This window comes from Crocodylus siamensis, chromosome 2 (assembly GCF_052110815.1).
Source record: "Crocodylus siamensis isolate JL-2025a chromosome 2, ASM5211081v1, whole genome shotgun sequence".
In the NCBI taxonomy this organism is placed as follows: domain Eukaryota; kingdom Metazoa; phylum Chordata; order Crocodylia; family Crocodylidae; genus Crocodylus; species Crocodylus siamensis.
In genome coordinates this window covers 125111435-125132024 of record NC_143396.1, presented here as the reverse complement: position 1 = coordinate 125132024, position 20590 = coordinate 125111435, and the positions used below count along the sequence as shown (strand labels likewise).

Below are 20590 nucleotides of genomic sequence, written 5' to 3'. Positions count from 1 at the left end.
GAGTGGTTAGATTTAGCTGACTGCTCCTCCCAGCAGATGTCAGGGTAGTTCAGGTCACCCATGACAACCATATCTCTTGACCATGAGGCCTCTGACAGCTGTCTGGAGAATTACAGGTCTAGCTCATACTCCTGGTGTGGTGGTCTATAGTAGACCCCCACTACCAAGTCCCTTTCCCTGTGACCCCCTTGTACTTACCCACAGTACCTTGGTTTGGCCCTCGTCTGATCCCATCTTGATTATAGAGGATGTATATTGTTCCTTAACATAGAAAGCAACACACCCCACACACACCTTTTTTTCCCACTCTATCCCACTTGTACAACCTGTAACCCTCAATGCCTACTGCCCAATCATGAGTAGGGTCCCACAGATTTCAGTTAGTCCAGCCAGGTTGAAGTTGTTGCTTTCAAATAGGAATGCAAGTTCCTCCTGCTTGTTTCCCATGCTCCTAGCATTAGTGTAGAGACATTTATGCCCCCTATTGGTGCTCTTGGTACCCCCCTGTCCTGATGTTTATTGGGCCCCTTAGTGCTTACCATAGTGCTTACCTGAGCTGATCTAGTGGATTGCTCATGGCTCGAGTGCATTGCTTTGATTCAGGTTAAATCAGTTTATTGAACTTCTGTCCCAGATCCCCTCTCGTTTCAAGTTAACTCAGTCTTCCAGCATCCCAGGATGCTTTGCACATCTCCCACATCTGCCCCTCCCTTCCCCTCTCACAGCATGGGTGGGCTAGCCTTGCTATTCACTTGCTTATCTGTTCAATCTGTGCAGTTTAGACTAACCTATGGAGATTGAATCAGTTTAGCCTCATGTTTTTTAACTGTCTGATCTTAGCCCTACAGACTGTCCACTGCTATATGAATATTTAACCAAAGTATTTCACAAAGGCAGCTGGTCTCTTCTCTTGGGTCTCAGGAAATACCATAACCACCAGACTGGGCTACACTGGGTGAGAGCCCCCTCCTTCTACCAACAGCTCCTGATCTACTGTGCTGTACTATAGTTAAAAGGACTAATGTAGTCCTTGGCTCCAAAAAAAGGGAACTATCCAGTGAATAAAAAGTTATGGTCATGACTTTGTACACAAGATTAACAACACTGGAACTACTACAACGACCACTGCTGCTGATTTCCATGAAAACATGAAAATACCAAGGAGTATTCCAACAAAGGCCACAAAAATTATCTAATTTTTGTTAGTGTTGAGAGTGTTATCATTAAGGAACTCATTAAGGAGCTCAACTTGCTTTGTCAAAGACAAAGTTGGAAGGTAACATGATAATGGTGGGAGGTAGGCTTTTCAATCAAGTTTCAAAATAAGACAGAATTTTCTACCAGTAAGGCTAATTAAACACTGAAACCATTTACCATGGGAACAGGTATCTTCACCATCACCTGGAATCTTTAAATTGACATCTGCTAAAAGACAAGCTTTTATCTGTGTGACAAAGTGGTTACTCACTGACCAGCCACAATGCTAGTTTCCCACCTGCCTCTCTTGGCAGCCACACTGTCAAGAGAGACACATCACCCACCTCTCTCATCTTGTTGTTAAATTATTAGGGTCTTAATTAGATGGGAGGCTACTCTTTGAATGCCCTGTTCTCCTGGGCTTATGTATGCAGCTCCAACCAACCCTATACTGCATCCCAAGCCTTGCTGATGTTTCTAATAGCTGTTCTCTGCTCTGACCTAAGGCCAAGCCCAACTCAGCACAGTGTTAGGCCTCTCGCATTCTGCCCTGTACAGGCTGCACTCAAACTGCCTCTCTCTCACTGAGGCCTTTCTCACTCCACTGCCTCACCCACTGTCTCTCTCTTACTGCCTCGTGCGGGGACACACTCATACCACCCCTCCATTTCCACAGGGCCTCACTTATCCTGCCCTCACCCAGAGGGTCTTTGGGCTTGTTTCCTTGCACTCCCCGGCCAGCAAGTGTGCAGCCTCTTGGGCCACTCTCACAGCCCTTATCCGAGTGAGCGCTGGGCGGTTTGCAGAACACTGGACTGACTCTGCCCCTGGTCTCTTGCTGGGTCACTCACCCAGCTGTTCTCAGTCAGGGCTCCTGATTTGCCCCATTGTTTACTTGTGACTCTTCCTCAGCTGCCCCACCCAATCAGCCTCTGGTCCACCTGTGGCCTCAAGCACCTGAAGGTTTACCTGGACCTAACTTGGCTCCCATATTAGCAGGACCTATCCTCATGCCCCTTTCTCACTGGGACCCACTTCATGCCCCTTCCTCACAGGGCCTCCTCTCTGGCCCCCATGTTTACAGGGCATCCCTACTTTCCCCTCTATCCAGGGCCTCTCAACTGCCACTCTGGTGCAGGCCATTAGTTGCCCCTCCACACCCCACTCTGCAGCTCTGCCTCCACTGAGGCACATACTCCACCCCCAGTGCTGGGGCCTAGGGTCAAACACCACCGTCTCCCAACCCCGCAGTCTCAGGTGCCACTTAAAAGCATTCCTGGCCCACTACTGTCACTCTCTGGGGTCCTGTACCCCACACAGGCTCAGGTGGCCACAGCCATGGCACTATCCACTCTCTGGGGTCTTGCACCCCATATGGGCTCAGATGCCACACTGGGGCATGCCTGGCCCTCTACTGCCACCGATGACAAATAACCCACCTGAAGATGGGGGCTGGGGTTAAAGTGCCCTTCCTCACCTTTCACTGGGGAGGTAACTGACCTAGCATGGAGCTCCCATGCCACTAGGAGCCACACCAAGCCACCTTTCCCCAGAAGGGTACAGTTTTAGGCCATGCCCAGGATCAGGAGCCTCCTAGTCATCCCCATAAGATCCTGCCCTTACCTCCTAGTGTTACCAGACTGGCAGCTCCACTGGGAGATGTTGTTTTCTCAGTGTCAGGAAGCATATTGCTGCCTCCAGCCTTGCTGGCCTGAATCTTAAAATGGCTGCTTATCAGGACTTGGGCCACACCTGCTGATTGCCTCCTCATATTCTTAAGTGACAGACACCAAAGGTGCTCTGCCACAATCTGTTTTGTGGGGCAAATTCTTCAAAAGGTGTATGAGGAATTGAGCTGGATATTTGAAATGGTCCTTTCTGGCCATGGAATCTATGAATCTATAAATCTGTTTGTTCATCTCTTCTCTTCATCAGCCACGTGAAGATCAAGATATTTTGCATTGCCCTTAGCCTATTTAAATTCCATAGCTGCACATTATGATAATGACTATAATAAAATCTCACACTTTGATACTTTAGACAGTTGCTTGCAATGGTCAGAAACAAATTTATTTCCACAATGCATGTTTGTCTGGGTGTATTGTGGAATTTCCTGGCATTCTGCATCTTAAAGTGTTTCACGCTGGCCACTTCTGGAGACAGGAATTAGGTACACTACTGATCTGTTTCACTCATATTCAAGGTCAAACAAGTCATCAGATTTGCAGTCAAGATGACATTTTTCCCCAGGTCAGATTGGAAAGGGTCTATGGGGAAACCCTCTTCAGGATTCATCTCTTCAATATGGAGCAAAGGTTTTCTGTTAAAAGCATGTGGGCACACCCCTTGAAGCCAATTCCCTATCAGTAGAAGGGCCTTGGGCATTGGCAACATATTGGTGTCTCCTGTTTTCTGCCACAGTCACATAACAGTTTAGTCTTATGAGGAATGAAATGTTTTAGACCAATCTATCCAACTTGACTGGTCCTGTGGGGCATAAGTCCAGTCCATGGGACCAGATCTGAAGTGTCAGACAGGTCTGTGGATTCAATTTGCCACATGGAGCTTGTCCACAGGCCCTTTCTGACACACAGAGTCACATAATCAGGTCCACAAGGCTGGGAATTTGGTGGCTAGATGAGCAGTGGCAGCTGTTATTGCCAGCTCCAAGAGCCATAGCAGTTAATGCTACCACTGTTCCTGCATGTCCAGGCCCACTGGGGGCATTGCAGCCCTTCTGTGGGCCATATCCAACCCGCAAGCTTTATCTTGGTCACCCCTTCTTTAAACTATCTAAAGTAACTGGGCTTAACATTGTGGTATCTCAGTAAAATATAATGGCCTGTGTAACATGTCTCCTATTATTCAAAGGGATAAAGATACAAAGAAACTCACCAGCGTGATGGACTGTCACAACAATAATATCATCAGTGCAGCCCAGTGAGAATGCCGACAGTACCTGAGAGAGATAATGAAGAAAAAACTTACCAGAAACAACTAAAGCTCAAAAAGGACGCTGACACGGACAACATCCCCCAGAAGAGGAACTGCAGAGAGAAGTGACAATTGGTCAGAGAAACGACCTGTGCGGAGGCTTGGGCTCCAGGAACGATGATTCAGAGACATTTTTCTGAACTACGTGATTGCAATTGAAATTTTTGTGTTTTGACTACCCTAAGAAACCTCTCTTGGCAAGTGCCGCACCAGGGAGATATATAGACGTTTAGCTATCTCCAGAAAGGAACAGGGAAGTTCTTGGGAAGGATTACAAGCAGGAGAGAAACTGCTTAATCTGGACTGTACTAGCAAACACTGTTTGCAAGCTTACTGGGTTTTTTAGTTGTGTGTTTTTTACTTGCTATCTATGAGTTTGAATGTTTGAGTTACTTCTGGAGACTACCCAAACGGGCTATCTGTAAGAGGTCTAATAGTGAGGCCAATATAGTTGATTATAACAGCTAGAATTATCCTTTGAGTGCTTAATTTTATAAATTGTTCTATCAAAGACATGGCAGGAAAGCTAGCTGCAGGGAATATTATTAATCCATCGGCTGTGCAAGAAACCCTAATAACACACTATAACAGCCTGTAATAGACAGGAGGTCTGATTAGATGTTGTAGAGGTCCCTTTTGGCGAGAAATGTTTTGATACCTGAGGTATTGGAAAAAGAGTAAGTGCCTTTCCCCAGAGTGTGCTGGGTAGGTTAGGTCCTCCTGTCTTCCTTCTTCAAGTGGCTTGCCACATTGGAAAGCTCCCCACTCAACTAATGGAGTGTTGTGCAATCTTTGTCAGTCTACTAACATCACAGGCCCAAATAATAGTTTAAGCCACTACCAGACCACAACATGTAACAAGAAGAAAAGGGTGAGGCCACAAATCATACAGAATAAATAAGATCTGGGATTCCTCTGGATCAGGTGTGGTGTCATCTTAGAATGTCATGTAAATACTAACTGTGCTAAATAAATGAACCTTTTGCACAGCCCCCAAATGTATAAGTACAATAAAAGACCTCCTACAATTCTTAATAGCCATGGGCCAAACTATTTACTAACAGAACAAACTCTAACATAATACCAGTGTCTCAAGTTAAATCAATGTATTGCAAAAATCAATGTAATGAAATTGTTCTGATATTTAAACTGGTACACAGTCCTGGTTTAAAACATCTAGCATATCATATCAATCATTTAAAGGATTGCAGGAGAGAAGCATCTTAAAAAAAAAAGAACCTGATGGTTGCCTACAAACTCATCAGGGGAGATCAACAGCAAATAGGTAGAGCCCTTTTCTCCCCAGCACCACGTGGGGTGACGAGGAACAATGGTAATAAGCTGATGGAGAATAGGTTTAGGTTAGAGATCAGAAGGCAATATTTTACAGTTAGGGTGGCCAAAATCTGGAACCAACTTCCCAGGGAAGTGGTCCTCACCCCTACCTTGGGCAAATTCAAGAGGAGGTTGGAGGATCACCTGTCTGGGGTCTTGTGAACCAGCATTCATTCCTGCCTGGGGCAGGGGGTCAGGCTAGATGATCTGTTCAGGTCCCTCCTGACCCTAGGTACTATGAAACTATGAACAAGATTGGTGACCAGGGAATATATCCAGGCTGCCATTTGTGTTGTACTGGGACCTTCAATGGTTCTGACAGGTTGCCAGCATAGGTGTTGTTTGAGCTCTTTATTGTTGACCGGGGACTAGAATCATGATTCATCCCAATTATGTGAGATCTATTAAGAGCCTTCAGAATTTTTACAGACTTGACACCATTTGATCCTGGCTTGTGAAATAATCCCCAAGCTGACTTGAATAACACTCACGATGTGCTGTACAGTCCTGAACATATCACTCTTGCTACAAAAAGTCCCTCTAACAAGAATCAACATCCAAAATTCTCAAATATGTAGTTTCTGGCAATTCCCAAGTATAGGTAATGCTCACCAAAGAAGGTGATTTGTGTATTTTCCATCCCCTGAAAATACTTCCCCACCTCAAACTTATAGGCACTGAGAACACATGAATAATTTTGATCAAAAGAAGTAGCAGTAGCAGCTGCAGAGGAAAAAGTGCTGCTTTCTGATTGCCTCATCTGGCCTGGAAGGGGGTAATAGCATAACTTTATTACACCAGATGCAGTGGAAGACTTTATTTCATTTAATCTGGAAAGCAGAAGAATTTGTCACATGGAAGAGATGAAAATAATCAAATAATCTTTGCTTTTCACACTGCCATCCATGCATGCTAGTTATTGGCTTCACCCATGGAAGAAGTTGGAGTTTATAATGGATTTTACTAACTTTCTCCTGCATGATTGTCCTCAGGGCTGGTATTTTGCTAAACTCTAGAGACTTCTTCTGTTGAAAAGTTATTTTTGTTTGGTATTTGCTGGAGTACATTTGTTTTGGGAATGTGTGCTTCTGGGATTTGCGGTAAGCTTAAAATGTCAATTGTACATCGTAATATATTGTTTGTTGCTTGGTACGGGGGATCACATTTAATCTGAGGTTTATTTGCTTTTATTTTACTTTATTAACTTTTATTTCAATGTTATTTTAAAAGTGTGAAACTGGTTCTGAACGATGTATGACTGCTTGTTATAACTACCTTGATAGCAAAGGTGACTTTTGGCCTTTATTTCCTTGAAGGGATGGTGTTTAGAGTGGGGGGCATTTTCTAATCCTACTCACATTAAATTCATTGGCAGCTCACAATATTTCTTTGTTTGCAATGAGTTTTTATGGTCATGTGCTCCTTTTCTGTAATCATATTTACAGTGTTAATTCAGTTGATAGCTCAAGCCAATGCCCCTTGGTGAGTAGGAGCTGTCTTCAGAACCCTGTTCAAAAATAATGAACCTGATCCAGCTTTGCCCTTCATGTAGAATGAGTAAATTTAAATGGACTACTAAGAGGGAATGATAACATTTTATAGCTCCTTGAACTGGCTGGTACCAGGCATGGAAGGGTTAGTATCTGAAAACTTGCTCCTTCATTCTGAGAGGAAGGTTTGAGAAGGCAGCAATTCCTAGGGCATTGGAAGCAGAAGTTAAAAGACAGTTGATCTGCTTCCCCCATAGAAAAGAATGCTGGTAAATATCTGAATTTTTTTTCATAGGTTGGCCACTAATAAAGGATAGGACATGAAATTGGGATTCATATCTAAATCCATACCAGATGTTAAAGTATAATCAGAAACAGTGTATGTGATTTGCCAAGTGAAAGGCTCTCTGAGAATCCAGACAATATGAAAGTAAGCATGTTGCCTTATACAAGATACACAGCAGTTTCCAATTGGTGGCACTACTAAGAATATCGTACATTGGCAGGGGGGAAGGTAAGTTTTTCTAGTAGGTAGGCAAACATCATGAACTAAGATGCTCCCCTGTTTTATAAACTCTGGTTTCCCATTGCCTGAAGGTACCCTCTTTACCTAGCATAGTATCCCCACGAGATCTGTCTTCTCTGTTTTAGTTCCCAATATTGTAACCATCAGAGCACAACCTAGCATCTGGGATGCAAGTTGACTAGAAGGTTATGTCCATGGGTCAAGGAAGGTACTCATCCATTTTGACTTGAGGGGTAATGTGTACAGACAAAAATATCTAAAACAAAAAGTATCCTGAGAAGAATTCCTTTGAAGAGTCCCTATTTATATCTAGGCTTGCAGAGATTACCCTGTCCACATTTGGGATTAATTATCTCAGTACTCAATCCAGGATTCCACTTATAATTATAACTAATGACAGAGGGATCTTCATCTAAAATCTCTTTGCAAAAGATAGCCCTAGGACCTTCTCAACCTCACTAGGCATGGTCAGAAATAAAATATTATTTAAAATATTATTCTGAGGACCATCTCAGATATTTACTAGTGACAATCGAAGAAGATTTCTGATACAAATTTAACACCTGGACTAACATCTAGGACAAGCTAAGATATCACCCTGTTAGCATTTTAAGTCACCAACTCTAAAGATTACTGTTATTTATGTTTAGGTACCATTTTCTATGGTTTATTAAATGTAGGTATTTGTATGCAGCAAGATCTTGTTTCCCCTTCCACTCTTGATTGCAAACAGTTTTTTCACTCCCCCTAGATCAGTGTTTCTCTACTCGTGGGTTGTGACCCAAAACTGGGTTGCGAGAATGTAGGAAAGGGACATGAACACACTTTAAAAATGGATCAACAAATTTAAAAAATGGATTTTTGTTTAAAGGAGAAAAATGTGGGAAATCATGGCTTTTCCCTTGCAGGCTGGCAGAGTTCCAGCCTGAGAGGGGCTGCTTAGGGTCCCCCCTGCCCCACACACTGGGGGCCTGGGGGCATTGGGTCAGGAGTAAGGGGCATTGGGTCAGGACTGGCCATCTGTTTACAAATGGCTCCTAGTACAAAAAAGGTTGAGAACCAGTGCCCTAAATCATTTCTATTTATTTGCTATCACAACATGGGAACAAATATGTCAAGTATCTTTAAAATCGTTTTAAAAGCACTTACTAAAATATGCTAGGAGGAATCACCAAGCACCAAGAGACAGGAGATCCAGGCTCACAGAACTGGAAGTTGCAGGAAGTATTTCTCTGAAAGAAAATTAGGGTTGGAAGGGACCTCAGGAAGTCATCTAGTCCAACCCCCTGCTCAGAGGAAGACCAGCCCCAACTAGATCATCCCAGCCAAAGCTTTGCCTACCCAGGTTTTGAAAACCGCCAAGGATGAAGCTTCCACCACCTCTCTGGGTAACTTGTTCCAGTGCTTTACTACCTTTCTCCCTTCTAGTGAGAAAATTATTCCTAATATCTAATCTAAATTTCCCTTGCTGCAACTTGAGACCATTGCTCCTTGTTCTGTCATCTGCCACCACTGAGAACAGTCTAACTCCATCCTCCTTCGAACCCCTGCTTCAGGTAGTTGAAGGCTATTAAGTCTCCTCTTCTCTAGACTAAATAAGACCAGTTCCCCCAGTCTTTAAGCATCACACTTTTCAATTCACACAATTAAGTAGGTGTGCAATCATTACTACAATTATTATGAGTAAGATTGTTAAAACTAGGTGGGGGGATGGGTTCCAGTCCCTGCTCTCAGATTTACTTTCTGTTTTTATTCAATGACTTCCTAGTGTAAAATGCATAGGCCACCCTGGGAACAGGCAGCAGAACACAAGAGTCCTATATCTGAGTGTCCTTACCACTTGGCTACAGAATCAGGCTCTCTCTTGCTCTCCTTTTGCCCCATAACTCTTGCGTCCTTGGTTCCACTTCAGCACAACAAATGGAGGTTGTCTTCCCCACTTTTTAAAGCCTGGGGAGTTCCTTGGGAATAGGGGATGTGGAATCCCCTAAGGTTCAGAGCCTAAATCCCAAGTATTCTACTACATACAAAGTGGACAGTCACCTCACTAGTCCCTTCCGCCTGCTCTGATAGGCACCTATCCTCAGAAGAGGGCTGCAGTTTTGGTTTCCTTAGTGGACAGAAATATATAATGTGCTGCCCTGAGTCAGATACTTAAATGCCATAGAGCAGGGGTTTTCAACCAGGGACACATGTACCCCTGGGGGTACTTTGGAAGGCCCCAGGGGGTACGTGGCAGTGGTGTGGAGAAGCCAGTGGCACTTCTATTTTCGCTGGCGGCATTTCTGGCTTTGCTGCCATGCACCATGCAGGCCCCCCCCGCTCATCAACCAGCCACCAAGGAACCCCCATTCCTGCTCACTCATCGACCAGCCACTGGGGACTCCCCACTTCTTGACCGGCCACCAGGGGTACCCCAACCCAAAAAAGGTTGAAAACAACTGCCATAGAGGAATGGGAGGTTATAGACATTCCTGTGCTTATTGTTTCCTCCTTGCTGGCTGTAGGGGGCTCTCTGTTTAACATTCGTGCTCTCTAAATTGTCCTTCAGAAATGCCCAGTTATCCCCACTGGCTGCATGGGGAACCTGGGCATGTAAACCAATGTCTTATAGTCATATGGAACCATGTACCTCATATTTAAACACAGTAAAGACTAAATTGGAAATATCTAAAAGCTAATCTGGTTTTCACCCTATGTTCCAGCAGTGGGCAGATGCAGATTGAATTAAGCAAACAGTTTGTTATTGAGTCAAATTCTACTGTACTTTGCAAGAACAGAGTTGAAAAACCTTCCATGCAAAAGAAGTTAATTAAGTATATATTGTCGGCCTTTATAAAAAGAAAAAACTGGTAATTCTACTCTTGTGTGGAATTATTATTTAATTCCACTAAACTTGATTTAATTCATGTTGATGCTTATTTATTACCATTAGATAGATATTTGCTGCATTCAGTAATTAGCCCCAGTTAATATCAGTTAAGATCTAGTTCTTTCCTGAATCTGATTAAACAAAAGGCGGGGATGTTGACCGGTGTTCTACCTAGTTCATTTTATGGTTTCCAAGTACTCTGTCCAAATTTTTATTTCTGTTTTATATTTACTGTTCTTTCTTTTATACCATTTGTGTCAGAAGTACTGTATTGATGGTGTTATTAAGTCAGTAGTGTCATGGATGCAGTTTTCACACAACTCTTTTAAAATGAATGCTAGAAGAGAGTTTGGATTTCAGGTTCTAAAGTGCCACCTGCTGGGAAAAAAAGATAATAACCAACCATTTGTGGAAGAAAAATCTGATGCCCTTCCAAAGTGTAGGAGCTCAGAAGTTTCCTTTGTGTATCTAACAAAAAAATAATGCATGCAAATTAACTAAACGTAGTTCTATTATGGCTTAACTTTGAAAAGTACATCTGTAAAAATGAAAAGGTATAGATCCAAGTGTACTGTATTCCAGTACTACAAATCCAACCCTGGTATCTTAAAGTTAACCTGTGTATTTTCTGTGTCTTGCACCACTGCAAATAACAAATATGTTGTAACTGGAATTTAAGAAACGATTGCTTTGATGATATATGAGCCAAGAATAGTTCTAAATTATGTATCAGTCATACATTACAAACCTCTTTTGAATATTTTGCCTCATGCATGGTTTCAGTCTTATAAGTGCACACAGCACCCTGGTGAAGACCAAAGGAGTCCTCTGTTCACTTGAGACAAAGCAACTGTGCACACTACATACAGATTGCTGCCCAGCATGGAACACCTGATAAATTGGTCCCAAGTTGAAGATGTTCCATCGCTACAGCAGTGCATGTATTGTACGTTCAGAAAATTAAACTATGCCTTCAAAAGGGGTCCCATTACTAGGGGTTAAAGTCCGACATAGCTCAGGCCTAGGAAAGGCAGCTTCCCCATCTCTGGGCACCTCCCAATTACAAGTGAGTGATCAGGGACACTGGAGCACATGTTAGAGGCTGGGGAGTAAATTGTCCATGAAGGGGATGATAGTAATGTCTCAGCATCAAGGGAGGAGGGTGTCATGGATCCACAGGCAGAAATACTCTATAGGATTCTTTGGCTCCCCTGAAGGTAGGCTGAGGGGAAACTGTGTGGAGTTTCCTAGAGAGTGACCGCTAGAGGATGGCGAGAGAGGGCCCTCCCCACTTGGAAGGAAGGTCCCCAGTTAAGAGAACTAGCTGCGACTAAGGGGAGGTTGACCCTGGGAGATTTTCACAGGAACTTTTGAGGGCTAGGTGGTAGCCTGCATGTAAAAATGTTGTCAGTCTTGTTTTACTATACCTTGTTTTCGAAGTATTTGATAACTCTTTATTTTTATACCATTTGGTCTTCCTTGTAATCAGTTGGCTTGTTTTTCTGTTACTTGACTCAGATGCCTGTAGTAAATTGTGATGTCTGGGCAAAGTAGTAATGTAGGCATACACATTCAGCAGAGATGCAGAGGTAATAAGCTTACACAAACCCAGAGTGTATCTTGAGGAGTTGCCTGATATCCCAGGGTTTTGTTACAGAGGGTTATTTGGTAGAAGAGTCAATAGGAAGATACCAATACACAGGTTCTAATGAAACAGGGCTTTTTGATGTGGTATAGCAAAAGGTAGTGAGCAAGCAAAGAGTATAGGGTAATTTCTTGCTAGGCCCTAGATTTGTACTGTAGGAGGGGCCCACAGTACTGTAACATCCTAATCTATGCCTCTAATAAAGTATTAATGTTATCCAAAAAAGAAGGAAAAGACAGTTGGGTTGTGCTTGAGAGACCAGTAAGAGAAACTAGGAAGTGGGATTGCATTTCCTGCAGTTCCGTGGGCAAAGAAAAAGCAGAGGTTCATCTGTAAGAGCCCAAGGGTGCATTTACATAAGCTGCAGAGTAGTCTAATAACATTGCTGGGCAAAACATGTGCTAATACACTACTGTGCAGTAGCATTAAGCTAGTATTAGCGTCTGTAAAAACCTGTGCACTGGCACTACTGTGCAGTAGTGACAGTTACTGTGCAATGATTTAGTACTTGGTGATGCAAGTATTAAACATAGTGCACAGTAACTACAGTGCATTAATGAATGTGTAGATGCAACCAAAACATCCTCAGGACACATTTGACTTAACTCACAATTCTTCACTCCACTGTCAGGAGGTTATGCAGGCCATTGATGCATATGGTCTGGATACATAGGCTCTCTAAATATGGCTTAATATGGGTCTTTAAAATATATTAAGAACAGATATCTCTTTCTAGGTAAAAAAAAAAACATTTGAATAGGACACATGTGAGAACGTGGCTTCAGGTGAAGGCAATTCTGCCTCATCCCAGTACTGTGTAAGGACCATAAGTACAAACTCATCTGCATCTTTTAGAAAGCCTAAGAACAACAATACCATAGCCCAGATGACAAGGGTTAAGTACAGACAGTCAAAAAGCTCAAGGCTGAATCAATTCAATCTTTGAGGGTTAGTCTAAGCTGCGTAGATTGAACTATTAAGCAAGTGACCAGACATTCACTTCTGATTCTTTAAATGCAGCCACATGCTTGCAGTGGCCCAGGCCAGAAATCTAGGGGTGTTAGAGCATGCCTTCCATCTGTGCTGGTTTAGACAGCTTGGGCTATAGCTAGCCCGCCCACCCTGTGAGCAGGGTGGGGTTTGCAGGAGAGATGCAAAACCTCCTGGGATGTAGGAGGACTGTGAGTTAACTTGAATCTGGACGGGATCTGAGACAAAAGTTCAATAAACTGATTTAACCTAAATCAGTTATGTCTGATACTACATCCATCCAGCTTTATCTTAAACTGGTTTTGGCCATTTTTAAAGTGGTTTATGTACACTGAACTACTGTTGTGTTACAGATTTGAACCACTTTCCAATCACCTGTACCGGTTGATGAATAATTTCTGTCCCTAGCCAAGGAGTCTAAATATGCAATATACCTCAGACCAGAACCCACAAAGAACAGATTTCAAAGATGGTCACGTCAACCATTCTACTTCTAGATCTGTTTTGTAAAGTTTTTGCATATTATATATTTTGCATGGGGAAAATATTAAAAAGGGAAAAATAAAATATGGGGAAAGCAATGTTGCAGTGAATAAAAAGTACATGATAGGATATGATATGATATATCATTCAAAAATAACTTGGGGGGGGGGTTCAGAAAGCCAACAAAAGGAGCACCCCCTGGTGCCTAGGTACATTATTCTAACAGACATCATATCACCTTTGTGTGACCTTCTTACATTTCAATTTTATGCTGAGAGATTCTAATTCTCAGTTTTACTTTCAATATTATTGTGGTTACATGAATACCCAGTAACGTCCTAAATAATACAGAGCATGTCTATGTGTCCCTATATGGTACCTTTGATACTGTACCGTCATTTAGTACTTTCTTTCAGAAGTACAGGCAGTCCTCGGACTTACGATACAACTGGTCCCTGAAAACAATGTCTTAAGTTGAAACGTAACTCGGAACCAATTTTCTCATAAGAAACAATGTTATAAATGGGGGATTGGTTCCTAAACCAAGGCCCGATACCCTATTTTCACCAAAAATAACCCAGAATGTTGTACTTATTGATGAGTAATATAGCTACATTAATGTATTTATATTGTAAATAGCATTCATATTGATTTGGAAGGAGTTCTTTAAGGTGACTTTGCTGGACTTTTTGAAGGGCTCTTGGCCGGGATCTTCTCAGGAGTCCTGGCTGCAGGTTTTTCTGGAGCCTTGTCTGCTTTCTCAAAGAAAGTGTCGAAGGCAGTTTGGACAGATGTTTTCCAGGGAGATGAGTGACACTGAGCTTGTTCGCTGGCATGGCGTTGCATCAGATCAAGAGTTTTAAAGTTGAAACTGACATCATAAAGTTGAAATAGGATGTCAATTTATAAACATTGTAAGTGCGAAACATTGTAACTCGAAACATTGTAAGTTAAGAACTGCCTGTACTAAAAGACGACACAGTAACAGCCCATAGTGCACCATGGTTACTTTTGGTCTCTATGTTACTGTAGTAACATGCTTTGCACTGGTCTACATTTCATCCTGAGAAAACCAGACAAATGGAAATGACTAAAGCAGGCAGGTTCAGCAAGACTTCCCTTTTGTCCTATGCCTGCACACAATTGTAGAAGCTGCATTCACAGCTGCTTTTCCCTTAGGCTATAAGGGAAATGCCTATTTGGCTGACTAGCATATCCCTGTGTCCACAGGGAAACATCAGTAATTCTCAGTGGATCAACAGTAGTGGCTCTGGCTAATGATAGCAGAGCTGAGGAGCTAGCTGACCTACCTGCTGATGAGCTCATCCACCGGCTACTCATGGCTCTACCAGATGTTAAAACTTTACAGACACATTTCTTCTCCCATCACAGAAGCAAATTCACACAGAGCCGCAACCTGAAAAACAACGTGGCACTGATACAATAAGAGTGCACAGGACATGGAGAAAAAAACATCTACAGACTTGCTACTGTACTACTTCCCATCACAGTTGTATTAGCATTGTACACACGCTGAGCAACTCGGCTTGGGTGAGATATTTCTCAGGTGGATCCCAAAGAAACAACAAAACAGCTTTTTGTACAAACAACAAAGAAAAGAATGAAGTTTATGTTTAGTTCAGTATTTTGTTGCATGCATACTTTCAGTTGTTTTAGCCAGAGAACTGGATCAGTTACCTATTTTTACTATTGATAGTGCTTATTTTTTCTGAACTTGTTGTGCCAGTTTTAGATTACACTCTTGCAGCTTCACTACCAGGAACTTTTAAAAGTTTCAAGGGAAGACAAGATTGGTTATAGATTGGGAACAGCAAAGGTAGGAAGTTTCCACTACATTCATTTTCATTTTTAAACAAGTGTGTTTCAGATAAGATCATGACCCTTTTACATTTACTTTTACTTGTAAACGTATTTACTTTTATAAATAAGTATTCTAACAAATTTAGCTTAAATAGGAAGAACAGCTCTCAAAGCAATACATTCTAGGGAAATAATACAAGAAATTTGCAAGCAACAATTCTTGCCTTTGCAGTTCTACACAAAATATATCACATGACTTATAACATTCAGAATTATTTTATGAATTGTGACAGTGCCTCTGTGCTTCAGTAATGCTCCATAATCCAATTGTGCAAGGCACTGTGGAAAGAATAAAAGGGGGTTCCTGCCTCAAGGAGTTGACAGTTCTCATCAGAAGTGTATTTTGAATACTCTCCCTAAATTCCTTATGAACAAGCTGCAAACCAAGACATTCTGCAGATATGTATTTAATGTTAATTCTCAAAAAAGAATACATTCTAGAAAATTGCAAACAGAAAGATGTAGATCTCTTGGATCATTTTTAATTCTGATGAACTATTCATCCATGTCTGCTCGGTAGGTAAATCAAGATCAGCTTACTTTAGAGGATGTTGATTTAGTTAGTTAATAAATATCCCTTCTCATATTAAACAACTAGTGAAGTAAAAATAAAATTATCTCTAGTACCGTAAAAACATGTTATATGTAATAGTAAATAGTAAAGGGTATTATAATGCTTCAAATACTAAAATATTTTAGTAATTATGTTTCTATGTTATATTTTTAAATAGAAGCAGTTCCATATTCAATTTTTGTATATAAAATCAGATAGATGTATAATGTGCAACAGCTGGAAAAAGACCAAGTTGCATATCTCCCCCCGCCATACTGCAAGAGGTCAATACCTTCAGGGCTTTAGGCCTGATATAGAATGTACTATACATCAGTTAAGCGTGATACAGAAGTTAGGCCATAAATCCAATGCAATGGGTTGTTTTAGCATTGAAGGCACTCCTAGCTGTATTGTCAAAAGCTCCAAAGCAAACCAACTCAAAGCCATCTCGAAATTTCTTTTAAAGCCAAGAAGCATTTTAAAAATAAGATAGGACATTACAGATCAAATAGAAAAAGACATTGTCATTTTTAAACCAAAACACTTCAGGGGAAAAGAATTAAATAGAATCTAATTTACCACATATGTTTTATACATACTGTACATAAGGGGGTTTCTACAACAACATATGGAAAGTATCTGAAATCATAAGACAATGACCTTCATAAATCACTCCATGCTCCGGCTCCAAATTATGTCTTGTTCCCTCACTCATGGGATATTCACTGTATTTCATACAAATTCATTGCTGTGTATGCTCTGTAATCCATTCCTGCCTCTATAAGGAATGATGTCATCATGCACATAGAGGGTCCATAAAGTGAAAAATAAACAAGTTTCTATAAGGCTTTGAGCTGATAGATCCACATACCCCAATCTTTACTGCTTCCCTTTAATTTATGGGGATTTATCCACTTTAAAAGTTCACTTTAAAAGATTTCTTCCCCCTTTATTTTATTTATACAATGGTGAGCCTTAGGCTGCAGAAGACAGGAAAATGTCACACTCTAGAACCATTCTAAGAGAAATCTTGATAAACTAAATTCACTCCATCTCTTCCTCCCTTCAGGTCCACATGCAAAATGTACCCTGTCCATCTGGAGGCTGGATAAAGACCCATACAACAATAGTGAAAATGTATATGGCTGTGACCCATTTGGACCAAAAACCTGCAATCTCTGATTGATTTCCATCACAAATTCAATCATCAGCCCTCCATCAGACTATCTCTGGAATACTCTAGAACCAACATTTCCTTTTTAGACACTATGAGCAATATCTAGAATGGTAAAATACAAACCACCATATACAAGAAACCCACAGACCAACATACATATCTACACATAAGCAGCAATAACCCTAAACAGACCAAGAAAACTAATTTACAGCTTGCAAAGAACAATTTTTCCTACTATTTAGTTGGTCTAATAAAAGATATCACATTTACCCAAAGAACCTTGTCTGCCTATGACTGTGACCAGAACGCTTCTGAGGGAGCTGTTGCATGCTGAATTTACTTTGTGATTTGAACACATGTTGCTGAATTCTAATTTTCTTGCCATTTTGTTGAAAGTGCCAAGTCTTCTCTAAAAACCTTTAAACATTGATCTGAACTTGGGAATACTAAAACCTACTGGTCAACATAGAGATTTATTTATGCAAGGTCTGTATTTTAATTAAGGTTTAACATCTAATGGTGCTTACTAGGGGTGTGCAAAGCAGGCCCTGTTCAATTCAGATTCGGCCTGAATCAGGGACAGTGATTTGATTCGTTGATTCAGATCACTATCCCAGACTCAATTCGGCCGAATCCAAATCTGAAGAGTCGATGCTGATTTGGAGAATCAGTGATTTGGACATAGACACAGCTTTAAATGTTTTTTTCTACATACCTTGAGGCACCAGCTTGGGCTGTGAACTCTGCAATACTGGGGCACATGGAGCATCACACAGGGGTGCTCAGTGGCAAACCCAGAAGTGGACCAGAAGTCCTGCCCCCCTCCCCCGGCTTGGCTATTGGCCACAAGGGGACCCCAAGTTTCACTCCCAGACCCAGGAGGCACCAGTCACTGAGCTGGGGGTGGGGGGAAGGGGCACATGGGGGCCCCCGTGCACTCCCCTGCAGACCCAGAAGTGGACCTGAAGTGCTTCTGGTCCACTTCTGGGTCTGCTGCTGAGTGTGCTGGGAACCGCCCCGTGCTTCTGTGGGACACTCCATGCACCCCAGCATCACAGTATTCATGAGCTGCCTGGTACCAATAGGTATGTAGAAAAAACATTTAAAACTGTGTCTATGTCCAAATCACTGAAACTTTCCAAATCTCTCCAAATTGATTTGAAGGGTTCCAATTTGATTCAGAGAGATTAAAGGGTCCTCTGATTCTATTTGGATTCAAAGATTTAGCCATCAAATCAGGCCAAATCTCTGCCGAATTGACTCAAGGACTTAAGCTTTGCACAGCCCTATGGTATAGATTTTATTCAGCTCTAAATCTGATTTTTAATTAAAAAATAGAAATTTCCCCAGTTTGTTTACTCTCTCTCTCCTCAATAAGATACATGGACCAGAATATTCATGTATCTAACATTAAAACCATGAGAGCATAAATTTAAGACCATGGGAGGAAAAGTAAGTATTGAAGAAAGAAATGGAAGCCATAAACTACTAATACTTGAAACATTCCAATAGAATTTAGTTAAAATTCCAACAGAATTTCTAATATACTATTTACTGTCCACAGGTATACAAAGGTACTGGGCTCATCTACATGAATCATTTACACAAAGTTGACTAATTACTGCTGAAGTGAACGTCTCAGTATCTACACATGGGGTGCATCCAAATGAGCATGGATGTGTGGTATGCAGTGCTGCAGCCCAATCTGCAGTGCCATATGCCTCACACACCACATAAGCAGGTGTTCCCTGCATAGTTACTTTGCCGCATTGTGCGGGGAGAGGGTTGACCCTGGGAGATCCTAGGGTCAAACAAAAAAAACACACCTAAAAAAAGTGGGGAGGCACAGAGCCTGGCCAGCTGGATCCACACACTTCTAATATGACTTATAAGTTACCAACATTGTTTAGAGATGGACATTAATTAGGAACCCAATATTTGGCTTCATTTACACCCCTATAATACAAGAGAAGGCAACTTTGTTGCCCAAATATAATCAGAACAAGATGTTTAATGTGAGGATGTAGCCCTGTGGGGTCAGGCCAGCTCTCAGGATCTCAATATTGCACTGGTAGCCAGGAGGGTATGACACAATTGCACATATACAAACACACAAATCAATTAGGTGCATACACACACACACTACCAGCTAAGGAGCACACACATCCAAATACACACACACACAGCCTAGGCATATGCACACCTATCACCCATTCAAGCACATACACTATACACCCCAAAAGTTAGACACAGATCACTAATTCATATATCATGCACACAATGCCAGATATATATACATATAAATATATATATATATATAAACATATACACACACACACACACACACACCAGTTCACACACATACAACCCACCTACACATACACACATGTAAGTTCCTAACTTGGATGGTACAATGTGTATGTGTGTGCTTGGGGTACCTGGGATACTTGGGGGAAGGTTCAGGTGAGAGAGAGAGTTAAAATACAGGGAGAGAAAGTTGCCAGAACCAGGAGTAGAACCAGTAGACTACAGAAAAGCTGGCTGAGGAACAGAGGCTTGGGTTTACTTAAGGTAGACTGAGGCTGGAAACTGAGGCAGACAGCTGAGATATTGTGGTGGGGGGGAAGATAAGTGGTGGCAAGGAGGAGACAGCCAAGAAAGAAACAGAGGCAGAAACCTGGTTCCTGAAGGGAAAAGGAAAAGGCAGTGGGGATAAGACAGTGGCAAAAAAACAGGAGGGTTGGAGGCAGAAAGGCACTCAGGACAGGTGTTGGAGTTGGCAGTGAGCCAGAAGCAGGAGAGGGAGAAATGAGACAGAAGTTAGAGGGGCGAGGAGCAGAGATTGGAGCAGGGTCAATCCATAGTAAAGCAAAACCCAACTTAGGGGTCCAAATATTAAATATTATTAAATAGACAACACACTACACAGCCCCATGAAGTTATTGGTTCATACACACACACACACAAGCACTCACAATGGCAGCAGAAGAAAGAGACTCAGTGGAAGCGCTGGAGTCCAGGTAGGGAAAAGAAGCAGAGTCCAAGTTCTGGGTTGAAGAGGGGGTAGGGGGTGATAGCTACCTATCCAGGCTGGAAAGGAGTCCTTGTCCAGTAGGTGTTGTCCAGAGGGGGGTCGCCAGCAGGGCCTCTGGGTGGATAGGTGGCGTGTAATGGTGCTGGTCCAGATAAAGAGGGCATCCCACCAGATCTGTCTTCATTTTCCCTTTTTATAGGAGCAGACCTTGCATGACCCTAGTGACAGGAGGCATGCCCAGGCAAGGGTCAGCCCCTGGCGTACTAAGTATGTGTGCTCCATGTAGGGATGTTCAGTTTCAGGTATCTGTAATGGTGGGGTACAATGGTAGAGTTGCTGGTCCTGCAGGGTCTTTTGTCTTTCAAATGCTGGGTCCTTGTCTCTGTTCCTGGGTGAGGTCTGTGGTTCCTGGA

General features: G+C 42.1%; 1 long non-coding RNA gene across 1 annotated transcript in view; it reads left to right on the top strand.

Moving 5' to 3' along the window:
- Positions 1 to 6362: 6362 nt before the first annotated feature.
- LOC149870720 (uncharacterized) overlaps positions 6363 to 20590 on the top strand; it is a 40735-nt gene continuing 26507 nt past the window's right edge. Inside the window, exon 1 of the long non-coding RNA XR_016440488.1 lies at positions 6363 to 6626. This is a non-coding gene — a long non-coding RNA (uncharacterized LOC149870720). The remainder of the gene's footprint in view (positions 6627 to 20590) is intronic.